Here is a 12,190-nt window from a genome sequence, read left to right as displayed (position 1 = left end):
TGATGATTATTTTCGCTGTTATATTCTTATTGGGGTTAGGATGTTAGTGAGTATGGGATCACTAGTCTAATATGGAATTAACCCAAACCCTAGGCCGAATATGACAACCTTCCTTGATCGCGTTTGGCGGGTAATTGCTCCAGAAAGAGTTTGTGCTTTCTTCTTGCTGGTTGAGCAACCATGCCTTAATGACGAATGTAGAGGGGTTTCAGAGTAAATCTTGGAGAACCAAGTAGCACCCCTCAACTGATCCAACAACTCATCAATCCGCAAAAGAGGATACTTTTTCTTCACAACAACACAGTTCAGACCCCGATAATCTATACATGAGTAGAATCTCCAGCTCTCCCAACAGTGAAGTGCTAGGACGAATGAATCTTTTTCACAACAAATCCTCCAACTAATTCTTCAGATCTACCATCTCTTCTGGAGCCACCCTGTAGGGTGCCCTAGACTGAGGAGTCGGTCCTGGTTCCAACTCAATCATGAAGGCATCAGACCGAGATGGTGGTAATCTCTGCTACGACTTAAACACACCCTCAAATTCCCAAACCATAGGGATCTCACCAACAACAACCTGTCGTATTGACTCAGGCATATAAATAGTAGCTAGGTACGCCTCACGATCCTTCCTGATCATCCTCTTTACCTGCACAGCTAAGATAACCAGAGTCCCTAATGTCGGTCTCACTCCTTTAAGTCGGTCTCACTCCCTAATAAACCAACCTCTTCCCTCCAGACCGCTAAAAAGCAACTCTACCTCGATGACAATCCAAATGTACTCTGTACTAATGCAACCAATATATACCCAATATAACATTATATAACTCCACTGGACTGATAATCAGATCTTCCGGCATCGACTCCCCAGCCACCTGAATATCCGCCCGTCTATGGTTTTGGATCAACTCACCTCCAACAACCTTAACCCTAAAACCTAAACCCTAAGCCACAAAACCAAAGTTAGAAATTATACCCATGATCCCGTTGGAACTGGTTACTCTTGTCTCCACGGTCGAGTACACACGCGGTGTCACATGCAACGACAACACCGTTTGTACAACATGCTGCACTCATGGCTGCACCACCACCACAATCATCGGATGCAGCTTGGGACACGCTAATTAGACATGCCTTGCCTCTCTGCAGTAGTAGCACACCCGAGTCGTCCGCGACCCTATGCTCCAAGCTACCACCCAAAGCATCCTGCACCAGCTAGAACTCGTCTTCTACATGGTGTCGAACTTCCGCTTCTGCCCCTGAATAGGCTTACCGCCATTGCTAGGAATACAGTGCGGCTGAGTTTGCTTTGGCTCCATTGGAAGACTGACAACCACAACCTGTGCTCTCAAGTCATCCTCTATCCCAGCTGTAGTCTCCACCAGCTCCGCTCTTGTATTGTAACTCCTCACCCTACACCGAGCCTTCAGATCATCGCGAAAAGCCAACAAGAATCTAATAGCTGACTTTGGCTCCAAAGCCCGGCCCGCATACACCACCAGCCAACTGAACTCCGTGTCCAACTGTTGCACAGTACTGTTCCCATGAGTCAACCCGATCAAGGGCCTCATAGAGAAAGTAATTGGCATTGAACTCCCCCACAAAGTTCTTATTTCAAATTTTTGCATACTAGTTTTATTCATTTGTGTCTACATCTATTTGCATATAAACACCCAAAAAATTGAAAATTTGAAAACAATTATAAAAAAAGAGTGTTCATGTACTTGCATTTGCATTATAGGATTGAGTCTGGATTGCTTCAGATATGGTTATTTGCATATGCATTGGAGATTATGATGACTATAGCCTTGTAAACTTGCTGATTCATTAAAATAAATTCAATGCCCTCGTTATTAGCTGTTTGATGATTGTTGATTGACTTTAGATGGTAGAACTAAACAACATCTTGAATGATTATTTCGCATTTGAAACTTAGTCGAAGCATGTTGTGATTTGATGTTATTCCGTATCTTATTTGAACCTAATCTTGACTAATAATTATCTTGTAATGCATTGAAATTAAACTCATGAACACAAGACACATACTTAAATTATCCTTTTCCTTTTTACCACCCTTGTTAATCCAAGTAGCTGATTCCCATAATTGTAACAGTTAAACCCATCTAGAGCCTTACCCTTCATTCAAGCCATCCTTATTTTTTGAGTGCTATGCCTTTTTCGGATTGAGCTTAGTAGAAAGTGTTAGGTTTGAGCCGACAAGAATATGATTGGTTCCCACTTGCTTGAGCTTGACAACGTCACTTGATGGAAGGATCTAGAGACTTTGTGAACGTTAGAGGCTTCTCTTCAGGGCTGGACATGATGGACCTTCAATCGGTACGAAAGGCCCATCTCGAGTGTTGTACTGACGTACGGATGTACGAACGTACAGACGGTGGTGTGAACTTTCATACTCCCCCTCAAGCTTGATCAAGAGCATCGATCAAGCTTGGACTCATGAACTATACATAAGGGAAAAAGAGTGTAGGTGCCATGTTGGCAACTTATGGCTGAGTAAGATCTTTAAGGCAAAGTTTGCCGTGAATGTACTCACAGACTCTTGGACTGGCAGCTTTGGTGAGTACATCAGCTAACTGTTCCGAGCTTTCAGTGTGACATGAGAGAACAACTCCAAGCTTGATTTGTTCTCAGACTTTGTGACAATCAACCTCAATATGCTTGGTCCTCTCGTGGAACACCGAGTTTGTTGCTATATGGATGACAGCTTCGTTATCACAATGCATTGTGATTGGCTTTGATGATTCGATTCCAAGGTCTTTTAGTAGAGCTTTGGCCACATTAGTTCAGTAGTGAGTTTTCTCATGGTCCTATACTCGGCTTCAACGCTTGATAGTGAGACCACCTTTTGTTTCTTACTTTTCCATGTGACTAGGTTTCCTCCAAGGAACGTGCAGTAGCCCGTGGTTGAACGACGGTCTTCACGATCTCCAGCATAGCCAGCATCGCAATATCCCACAAGTTCAGTACTCTCATTGCGTCCCATCCAAATGCCTTGTCCCGGTGAGCTCTTGATGTATTTGAGTATCCGGTTCACCATGTTCCAGTGGTGTATGGTCGGACTTTGCATGTGCTGGCTCGCCTGGTTCACAGCAAAAGAAATATCAGGCCGTGTGATAGTAAGATATATGAGTTTACCTACTAGGCGTCGATATTGTTTGACATCTTTGAATGGAGCTGCATCAAGCTCCCCCTTTCCTCCTGCTTTGTAATTTTCTTCAAGTGGTGTTGAGATTGCTTTTGAGCCAAGTTTCCCTGCTTCACTCATAAGATCAAGGGCATATTTCATTTGTGATAGGAATAATCCTTCTTCACATCTATAAACTTTAATTCGAAGAAAATATTTGAGTTTTCCTAGATCTTTAATATCAAAAACTGATATGAGAAAATCTTTTGTGTCTTAAATCCCTACCTTGTCATTCCCTGTGATGATAATATCATCAACATAGACGAGAATGACTACAATACCTTTTTCGCTTGGCAATGTGAATAGAGTATGGTCAGCCTCCGATATGCGAAATCCTCTCTTAAGTAAGGTGGTGCTTAACTTATGGTACCACGCTCTTGGAGACTGTTTGAGACCATAGATAGCCTTGTTGAGCTTGAATACTTTTCCTGGACCAATGGTGTCTTCTAAGCCTGGTGGAGGTCTCATGTAAACTTCATCTTCAAGTTCTCCTTGTAAGAATGCATTCTTAACATCCATTTTCCACAGTTCCCAATCCAGGTTTTTTGCCAAGGAGAGAACCACTCGAACTCTATGAAGCTTCGCAACTGGTGCAAACATATTGATGTTCATATATTTTACCCTGTTTTCCCTTAGTATATTTTCATCTTTTGCATCTTTTGCTATCCATTTTGGCCATTATTGTGTAGCTTTAGGACTGTTCATGCATTAGAGTATAGTTGCATTGCATTTGCATCTTTTCTTGCATAAACAGGTGATTTTGGAGCCTAAGGAGCATGGAAGCAATGCTAAAGAGGAGTGATTCTATCAAGAGGAGAAAGCAAGGGAGTTAGAGCTGAAGAAACAAGGTGCGGAGAAGGACTCGACCGCCCACTCGACCAGACACTCGACCGTGTGCGGAGAAGGACTCGACCATGTGCGGAGAAGGACTCGACTGAGTGGAAGGAACAGAAGAAAAGCCAACTCGACCGGTCACTCGACCGAGCACCAGGTCGAGCTGACCGAGCCGCCTAGCTATTTTCTCTTTTAGCATTTTTAAGGCTTCCACTCCTTTTCCTATATAAGGCCTTGTACCCTGCAGCCACCAAGGAGTCTAGCTTTTTAGATATTCTCAAACCTAGTATTTACCCTTTTGGGAATTTATGCCTTTTGCACTTTTATTTTCTTAGATCTCTCATCTACTTTTGAAGGAAAACAAGAGATTCCTTGATATTTGTTGGTTTCATAACTTTCAAAATATTAAGAATTCGAGTTTGATTCCTTCTTCAATATTGTAGATCTCTGTTTTATCTATCTTATCATGCAAGTTTCGTCATTTTCTGGGTTTATGATTTCGTTGTTCATCATGTGTGATTGTGAGTAGTTTGCTTAACTCTTAGGGATTGTTTAGGCTGGATGATGTTTGTGGTTGTTTGATCTGGTCAAGCTTGATTGTTTTAGATATCTTCTAGACTAGATATTCTCTATGCTGATCCTATAACCGAGAGGGTAGGGTTTGATCTTAAGCTTCTTAGCATCACACCAATGTCTAGGTTGCAAGATAAGGCTAGATCTAGAAATTTTCATTAGGCATGCTAAGAGATTAGATGTCTTGTTTGATTATTGACATAAATGATCTGTTGTTTAATGCTTGCTTGTATATGTTCTTTGCTATGTGAGAACTGGTCTAGAAATATATGAGCTTGATTGTTTTTGCCATGAGAGTGGATTAACATGTTCTAGGAGATCATTGTCTAGAGATTAGCTCATGTTGATTGAGATTTGTTGACCAAGTTAGATAACCACAATCTATAGTCCAGCCCATGAATCCATCCCTCAGACCATTCTTGTTTATTGATTTCTTAGCTTAAATCATGTTTTGCTTTTTGTTTGATTCATTTTCGTCTTGCTCTGTTTTATTAGGTTTGCTCTGTTTCTCGCATTTGTCCAACTCGACCCTGTACTCGATCGCACACTCGATCGAGTGCTTGCTCAAGTTCATCCCCAGAATTCTTGTTTATGCTTTGTAGTTGTCCTGTCTTACTTCCTGTTTCATTTTAGTTGCATTCCCGCTGCATTCATTTAGTTTTCTGTTCAATCATGTTCATTACTTGTCTTGCATTAGTTTGATTCCTGTTCTAGTTTCATCACTGTCATAATCATTCTGTTCCATTTACATTTAGTGTTTTGTCCATTTAGTTTTTACATTCTGCATTTTACATTCATCATTAGGTTGTTAGTGACAAACATCCTTTATAAATGGCTTAACTTAGATAAGTATTGCACACCTTGATTGCTTGCATTACACTCACTTAGGATTGATATCTCTTATACTACAATAGCATAAGGGTAATTGAAACACCCTGCTTTCACCCTGTTCATCATCATCATCACATCATTCATTCATATCTCATTCACCAATCATCATCACCACCACAAGAAAGCGAGTTTCAATTTGGCGCTGTTGCCAATTTGAGTGTTTATTTGTGACAATTAGAGTTCATATTAGTCTAAGATTAAGTTCCTTCGATCACTTGTTCATTACTAAACTCGAATTCTTCCTCTGCTTGTCTGTGTTGCATTTCAAGTACCACTCGAGCTAACACTCGACCGTTTGCTGATCAAGTGACTGACTGAGCCACGACCCGAGTATAAATAGACGTCTCCTTTCAGTCAGTTCGACCACAAACTCGAGCCTGTGCTCGACCGAGTACATGTGCGAGTCAACGATCGGGTTGTTGATGCAAACAAGGTCTAAGGGTAATCACAATCTCCAAAGGCTTCTTGACAACATCAACAGGCTACCAAAGGGTTTAAGACATCAGAGAATAAGAGTAATACAAGAACAAGAGGATCAAGTCATCATGGAGCAACAAGATCAACATGCTCCACGGCCAAGGCACTTTGGTGCTGGAGATGCACCCAACACACATAACCAAAGATCTGGTATTGTGCCTCCTACAGTTGCTAATAATAATTATGATATAAAAAGTGGATTGATCTCTATGATCCAAGCCAACAAGTTCCATGGGTTGCCAATGGAAGACCCCCTAGACCACCTTGATGAGTTTGATAGGATATTTTGTCTCACCAAGATCAATGGTGTGAGTGAAGATGGTTTCAAGCTTAGGCTGTTCCCTTTCTCACTTGGAGACAAAGCTCATCTATGGGAGAAGACACTTCCAACAGGAGCAATCACCACATGGGATGCTTGCAAGAAGGCTTTCTTGGCTAAGTTCTTCTCCAATGCTAGAACTTCAAGGTTGAGAAATGAGATTTCTGGGTTTGCACAAAGGAATAATGAGAGCTTTTGTGAAGCTTGGGAAAGGTTTAAAGGATTCAAAACTTAGTGTCTTCACCATGGATTCAGCAATGAGTCTTTGCTCAGCACCTTGTATAAAGGAGTTCTACCCAAGATAAGGATGCTTCTTGAAACAGCCTCTAATGGCAACTTCCTCAACAAGAATGTGGAAGGTCCACCTACAATGAGAATCTAGCTCAATCAGATGGCAACTACAATGAGGACTATGACAGAACAGTAAGGTCCACCTCCAATGATCAAGAGGAGAAGTACAAGAAGGACTTGAAGATGGTCAATGAGAAGTTGGATAAGATCCTACTAAGCCAACAAAAGGCCATTCATTTCATTGGTGAAGAAGAGGTTCCAGCTCAAGATGGAGATGCAGAGTTTGCTGAGTTGTGCTACATACAGAATCAAGGAGGATTCAAAGGTTACAACCAAGGAGGATTCAAGAGCAACAATCTCTCTTATAGAAGCACTAATGTGGCCAATCCACAAGACCAAGTATATCCACCTCAACAGCCTCAACAGCAACATACCTATGTACCCAAGCAGCAACAACAAGTGTTCCAGCCCTAATTGTGTCCCCCACCAGGGTTTCAGACTAACCAAGGCCAAGAACAAGACTTAAGAGCAATGCTGCAACAAATATTGATTGGGCAAGCCAACGGAAAGATTGAGGAGGCTAAACAGTTTGCTGAGTTGAACCAGCGGTTAACATCACAATATAATGATCTGAACATGAAGTTTGAGGGTCTCAACTCTAGAGTGAAGTATATGGAGAGCAACCTTGCTTCCACTTCAGCTCCTAAGCCTAACCAACTCCCTGGAAAAGCTGTTCAAAACCCAATGGAGTTCACTGCTAAGGCCATTCATATCTCTGAAGAAGAAGTCACTGAGGACAGTAAAGACCAATCTGGGGGGGGGGGGGATTCATCATTTATTGAAGCCCAGAGTGAAGATTGTGCAAAGCAAACTGAATCCAGCATTGCACTCGACCAGGTGCTCGAGCCAGCACTCGATCGAGTGCCTGATCGAGTGGTCGATCGAGCTGAAGATTTTGAAGCTGTCAAACCTGCTAAGTACATTCCTCCTGCTTACAAACCGCCTATACCATTCTCAGGACGTTTCAAAGCACATAAGCTTAAGGAACTAAGGGAAATCATTGAGAAAAAAGAAATGATGGCTTTGCAACAAGAGGAAGTGAAAGCTTTGAAGGAAGAGGTTGTGATTAAGAAGAAGGAAGTGATGGCAATACAAGAGGTCATCATTGCTTACCAAGAAGAAGAGAGAGGACCTGCCTGGGAATAGTATGATCCATATCCTCTCTATCAGGATTTTTTGCTTGAATTGTCAAAGAAGAAGGCTCATGCTCAAGACGAGAATGATCTTGAAGAGCTTGAGGGAGTTATCATCCCAATTAAACTTGAGGATCTAGGTCCATTCGTTCTGCCTTGATCACTTAGCTATCTTCACTACAACCAGTGCTTATGTGACTTGGGAGCATCTATCAGTGTGATGCCTTACTCTATAGCACAAAAGCTTGGGCACACTGAATTCAAGTCCACCAACCGTCACATATGCCTAGCTGATGGGTCAAACAAAGATGTGGTTGGTAAGTTGGAAAACATTCCAGTCAAGATAGGAAAGGCAAGGATTCACACAGACTCTGTGGTTCTAGAGATGGATAAAGAGCCTGAAGATCCTATCATTCTAGGGAGGCCATTCTTAGCCACTGTTGGAGCTGTTATAGATGTCAAGGAAGGTCTTGTAACCTTGAACGTTGCTGAGGGTTTAACCATGAAGTTTGACATCTATAACCTAACCAATCTGCCTACCATTGATGATCAACCTTTCACTATCAAGGACAAAGGTGGTCATGAGGTCTCAAGTGAAGTGGGAACTCCAAAGGCTAAGCTCTCTCTTCAAGAGGAATCAGTGGAAATGCTCAAGGGTTCAGTTCAAGAGTTGACTGATCTGGTGAAGGATCTTCAAGTGCAACTCAACAAGAGGTCTTTGAGGAAAGCAAGACCAAGGCTCAAAATTAAGAAGAAATATGGTTTGTGTGTTAAGGGTGAAGTGATCAAGGATCAACTTCACAGTGATCAAGAGGTGCCTGGGAGGATTTCATCACCTCCTTGGTTCTAAATCAAGCCTGAAAAGGCATCAAAAGTCAAGCTTAGTGACTTTAAACAAGCTCACTAGGGAGGAAGTCCCTAAGGTATCTTTGTCTTTATTTCTTAGGAGTTTTTGGTATTTTGATTTTTGTTTGGTGTTTTCATGGTCAGGGAAGCAAGGGAGTCTAGATAGAAGAAGAAAAGAAGACTCGGAAACCAGCTCGACCCCCCCCCCACTTGACCGAGTACTAGTCGATGGCCATAGTCGAGTTGCCCCAATCTCCTCCTCCACGTCAACAACAAGACCCCAACTACACTTTAGATAGCATGAATGAGGATGTGGACAGCTTCTTCCACAATCCATGAGGTACCACTATCACCTTCCTTGTAAATACCATTGCATTCTATATTGTGTTTTGTTTTTGGTCTTGAATCCTCTATCAAATTTCTTTCACACAGAGGACTGTGTGATTTAAGTTTGGGGGAGGGTTTGAGATAGTATTTGATGTGGTGTTTTGTTTTCTTATTTCAAATTTTTAGCATCATCATGATAGTATTTGCATTACATCTAAGGCATAGAAAAACCCTAAAATTTTGAAAAATTTTGCAAAAATCTTTATAAAAAAGAGTGTTCATGTAGTTTGCATTGCATATTAGGATCTTGTTTAGCATGTTCCATGTAGGACTGTCAAATATTTGCATTTGGGATCTATGATGAGTTTTGCCTTGTTAGCTTGCTTAATTCACCAAACTAGGATCAATGCCCAAGTTAATAGTACTTTGATGCTAGTTAAGTAGTTAGAAGTATAAGATTGAACCAAGCCTTGAATTCCTGCATTGCATTTGGTCTAAATTGAAGCATGTTGTGATTTGATGCCATTTCCTATTTATAAGAACTTAATATTGACTTGTAATTATCAACTTGTGCATTGCTTTAAACTCATGGATACCATATAATATTTGGATCATCTTTTTCCTTTTTACCACTCTTGTTGATCCAAGTAGCTGATTTCCCCATTAAGAATCAGTTTCCCTACCCTTAACCTATCCTTTTTTCAAGCCATATTTATTCTTGAGTGTGTAAGGCCTTTTTGGATTGAGCTTGGTAGAATGTGTTAGGTTTGAACTGACAAGAGTAAGACCTTGTGTAGTTCTAGTTTGCATTTTCCAAACTAGATAGGACTAGGTGGTTTACTTGTTGGGTTTGGGACTTGGTTGTTTGAAAAAGAGAAGAAAAGAGGAAAAAGAGAAAGAAAAGGGTAGAGTCTTTAGGAGGAGAATGTTTTTAAGTAAAATCAAAGTCTAGTGAAAGAATGGGAAGAATAAGATTGTTTAAATGTGGTTCTAGTCAAAGAAAAGAAAGAAAGAAAAGAAGAGTATAGCAAAATCCTTTTATGTCTTAAGAATAAGAAGAAAAGAGAACCATAGCAATAAGAAAGAATCTCCCATTCCACTAGAAAGATCAAATAAGAAACCTCTCCTAAGACATTAAAATCAAAAGAGAAAATGGTGAAAGAGAAGTGAAGAAGTTAAAGGGTAAAACTAGGACCATTTGGGTTTAGATTGATAGGATGAATACTTTGGGTGCCTTTGGGTAGACAAGGTTTTGTTCTTGTATGTGTCTAAGTGTTCTTACCTTTAGCCTTCTTCTAAAGCTCAATCTATTTTTTTTATGAGAGAACCTTGATATTGATAAGCCCCACTCTAAAGAGAGACCATCATTGTCTCTAAACCTTTATCACCAAGCCAAATGAGTTTAAGCATTGTTTAAGATTGATTCATGTTCTTGATTAATAAATGTTAAAGGAAATGGTTGATTTGAATGCATGTGGACATCTAAGGCTCAAATCAGTAAAGGTTGTGATTGGCTTGTCTAAAATCTTTAATTACAGCTCATTCAACTTGCATCATAGTACTAGTAATTTGGACATTGATTCTAGCTGGTTTATTGGCAAGCTTTAGGAGCTGAGATCCCACTTTCAAACCTCACCTACCTTCTTATGTCTTGTTTATTTCCTTGAGGGCAAGCAAAGACTAAGTTTGGGGGTGTTGATGTTCATATATTTTACCCTGTTTTCCCTTAATATATTCACATCTTTTGCATCTTTTGCTATCCATTTTGGCCATTATTGTGTAGCTTTACGACTGTTCATGCATTAGAGTATAGTTCCATTGCATTTGCATCTTTTCTTGCATAAACAGGTTATTTGGAGCCTAAGGAGCATGGAAGCAATGCTAAAGAGGAGTGAAGCTATCAAGAGGAGAAAGCAAGGGAGTTAGAGATGAAGAAACAAGGTTCCGAGTTCCACTCGACCGCCCACTCGACCAGACACTCGACCGTGTGCGGAGAAGGACTCGACTTAGTGGAAGGAACAGAAGAAAAACCAACTCGACCGGTCACTCGACCGAGCACCAGGTCGAGCTGACCGAGCCGCCTAGCTATTTTGTCTTTTAGCATTTTTAGGGCTTCCACTCCTTTTCCTATATAAGGCCTTGTACCCTGCAGCCACCAAGGAGTCCAGCTTTTTAGATATTCTCAAACCTAGTATTGACCCTTTTGGGAATTTATGCCTTTTGCACTTTTATTTTCTTAGATCTCTCATCTACTTTTGAAGGAAAACAAGAGATTCATTGATATTTGTTGGTTTCATAACTTTCAAAATTTTAGGAATTCGAGTTTGATTCCTTCTTCAATATTGTAGATCTCTGTTTTATCTATCTAATCATGCAAGTTTCGTCATTTTCTGGGTTTATGATTTCGTTGTTCATCATGTGTGATTGTGAGTAGTTTGCTTAGCTCTTAGGGATGGTTTAGGCTGGATGATGTTTGTGGTTGTTTGATCTGGTCAAGAGATCAAACTTGATTGTTTTAGATATCTTCTAGGCTAGATATTCTCCATGCTGATCCTATAACCGAGAGGGTAGGGTTTGATCTTAAGCTTCTTAGCATCACACCAATGTCTAGGTTGCAAGATAAGGCTAGATCTAGAGATTTTCATTAGGCATGCTAAGAGATTAGATGTCTTGTTTGATTATTGACATAAATGATATGTTGTTTAATGCTTGCTTGTATATATTCTTTGCTATGTGAGAACTGGTCTAGAAATATATGAGCTTGATTGTTTTTGCCATGAGAGTGGATTAACATGTTCTAGGAGATCATTGTGTAGAGATTAGCTCATGTTGATTGAGATTTGTTGACCAAGTTAGATAACCACAATCTATAATCCAGCCCATGAATTCATCCCTAAGACCTTTCTTGTTTATTGATTTCTTAGCTTAAATCCTGTTGTTTGCTTGTTGTTTGATTCGTTTTCGTCTTGCTCTGTTTTATTAGGTTTTCTCTGTTTCTCGCATTTGTCCAACTCGACCCTGTACTCGATCGCACACTCGATCGAGTGCTTGCTCGAGTTCATCCCCAGAATTATTGTTTATGCTTTGTAGTTGTCATGTCTTACTTCCTATTTCATTTTAGTTGCATTCCCGCTGCATTCATTTAGTTTTCTGTTCAATCCTGTTTATTACTTGCCTTGCATTAGTTTGATTCCTGTTCTAGTTTCATCATTGTCATAATCATTCTGTTCCATT

The 12,190-nt window shown here is 40.5% G+C and overlaps 1 non-coding gene across 1 annotated transcript; it reads right to left on the bottom strand.

The window, feature by feature from the left end:
- Positions 1 to 6,444: 6,444 nt before the first annotated feature.
- Positions 6,445 to 6,551, bottom strand: LOC147926912 (small nucleolar RNA R71). The gene has a single exon (XR_015583156.1). It is a non-coding gene; the product is annotated as a small nucleolar RNA R71 (small nucleolar RNA).
- Between the last annotated feature and the right edge of the window lie 5,639 nt (positions 6,552 to 12,190).

This window comes from Camelina sativa, chromosome 15 (genome assembly GCF_030686135.1).
Source record: "Camelina sativa cultivar CO46 ecotype springtype chromosome 15, ASM3068613v1".
NCBI classification, from domain to species: Eukaryota; Viridiplantae; Streptophyta; class Magnoliopsida; order Brassicales; family Brassicaceae; genus Camelina; species Camelina sativa.
Note: the sequence above shows the minus strand (reverse complement) of the source record. Positions and strands in the feature narration are given on the sequence as shown.